This window comes from Penaeus japonicus, unplaced genomic scaffold, assembly GCF_977035675.1.
Source record: "Penaeus japonicus unplaced genomic scaffold, GWHDUDI00000001_assembly GWHDUDI00000028, whole genome shotgun sequence".
NCBI lineage: Eukaryota > Metazoa > Arthropoda > Malacostraca > Decapoda > Penaeidae > Penaeus > Penaeus japonicus.
The window spans coordinates 28,937,105-28,939,468 of NW_028234430.1; positions in this window are offsets into that span (position 1 = coordinate 28,937,105).

Genomic DNA, 2,364 nt, shown 5'->3' on the forward strand with positions numbered 1-2,364 from the left:
ACACAACAGAGTCACAAGTAAGAGAGAGAAAACGCAACAGAGTCACAAGTAAGAGAGAGAAAACGCAACAGAGTCACAAGTAAGAGAGAGAAAACACAACAGAGTCACAAGTAAGAGAGAGAAAACGCAACAGAGTCACATGTAAGAGAGAGAAAACGCAACAGAGACACATGTAAGAGAGAGAAAACGCAACATAGTCACAAGTAAGAGAAAGAAAACGCAACATAGTCACAAGTAAGAGAAAGAAAACGAAACAGAGACACATGTAAGAGAGAGAAAACGCAACATAGTCACAAGTAAGAGAAAGAAAACGCAACAGAGTCACATGTAAGAGAGAGAAAACGCAACAGAGTCACAAGTAAGAGAAAGAAAACGCAACATAGTCACAAGTAAGAGAAAGAAAACGCAACAGAGTCATATGTAAGAGAGAGAAAATGTAACAGAGTCACAAGTAAGAGAAAGAAAACGAAACAGAGACACATGTAAGAGAGAGAAAACGCAACAGAGTCACAAGTAAGAGAGAGAAAACGCAACAGTCACATGTAAGAGAGAGAAAACACAACAGAGTCACATGTAAGAGAGAGAAAACGCAACAGAGTCACAAGTAAGAGAAAGAAAACACAACAGAGTCACATGTAAGAGAGAGAAAACGCAACAGAGTCACAAGTAAGAGAGAGAAAACGCAACATAGTCACAAGTAAGAGAGAGAAAACGCAACAGAGTCACATGTAAGAGAGAGAAAACGCAACAGAGTCACAAGTAAGAGAGAGAAAACGCAACAGAGTCACATGTAAGAGAGAGAAAACGCAACAGAGTCACAAGTAAGAGAGAGAAAACGCAACAGAGTCACATGTAAGAGAGAGAAAACGCAACAGTCACATGTAAGAGAGAGAAAACACAACAGAGTCACATGTAAGAGAGAGAAAACGCAACAGAGTCACAAGTAAGAGAGAGAAAACGCAACAGAGTCACAAGTAAGAGAGAGAAAACGCAACAGAGATACATGTAAGAGAGAGAAAACACAACAGAGTCACAAGTAAGAGAGAGAAAACGCAACAGAGTCACATGTAAGAGAGAGAAAACGCAACAGAGTCACATGTAAGAGAGAGAAAACACAACAGAGTCACAAGTAAGAGAGAGAAAACGCAACAGAGTCACAAGTAAGAGAGAGAAAACGCAACAGAGTCACAAGTAAGAGAGAGAAAACGCAACAGAGTCACATGTAAGAGAGAGAAAACGCAACAGAGTCACAAGTAAGAGAGAGAAAACGCAACAGAGTCACAAGTAAGAGAGAGAAAACGCAACAGAGTCACAAGTAAGAGAAAGAAAACGCAACAGAGTCACAAGTAAGAGAGAGAAAACGCAACAGAGTCACATGTAAGAGAGAGAAAACGCAACAGAGTCACAAGTAAGAGAAAGAAAACGCAACAGAGTCACAAGTAAGAGAAAGAAAACGCAACAGAGTCACATGTAAGAGAGAGAAAACGCAACAGTCACATGTAAGAGAGAGAAAACGCAACAGAGTCACACGTAATAGAGAAAAAACTTAACAGAGTCACATTTAAGAGAGAGAAAACGCAACATAGTCACATGTAAGAGAGAGAAAACGCAACAGAGTCACATGTAAGAGAGAGAAAACGCAACAGAGTCACATGTAAGAGAGAGAAAACGCAACAGAGTCACATGTAAGAGAGAGAAAATGCAACAGAGTCACATGTAAGAGAGAGAAAACGCAACAGAGTCATATGTAAGAGAGAGAAAACACAACAGAGTCACAAGTAAGAGAGAGAAAACGCAAAACAGTCATATGTAAGAGAGAGAAAACGCAACAGAGACACATGTAAGAGAGAGAAAACGCAACATAGTCACAAGTAAGAGAAAGAAAACGCAACATAGTCACAAGTAAGAGAAAGAAAACGAAACAGAGACACATGTAAGAGAGAGAAAACGCAACATAGTCATGAGTAAGAGAAAGAAAACGCAACAGAGTCACATGTAAGAGAGAGAAAACACAACAGAGTCACAAGTAAGAGAGAGAAAACGCAACAGAGTCACAAGTAAGAGAGAGAAAACGCAACAGAGTCCAACAGAGATACATGTAAGAGAGAGAAAACGCAACAGAGTCACAAGTAAGAGAGAGAAAACGCAACAGAGTCACAAGTAAGAGAGAGAAAACGCAACAGAGTCACAAGTAAGAGAGAGAAAACGCAACAGAGTCACAAGTAAGAGAGAGAAAACGCAACAGAGTCACAAGTAAGAGAGAGAAAACGCAACAGAGTCACATGTAAGAGAGAGAAAACGCAACAGAGTCACATGTAAGAGAGAGAAAACGCAACAGAGTCACATGTAAGAGAGAGAAAACGC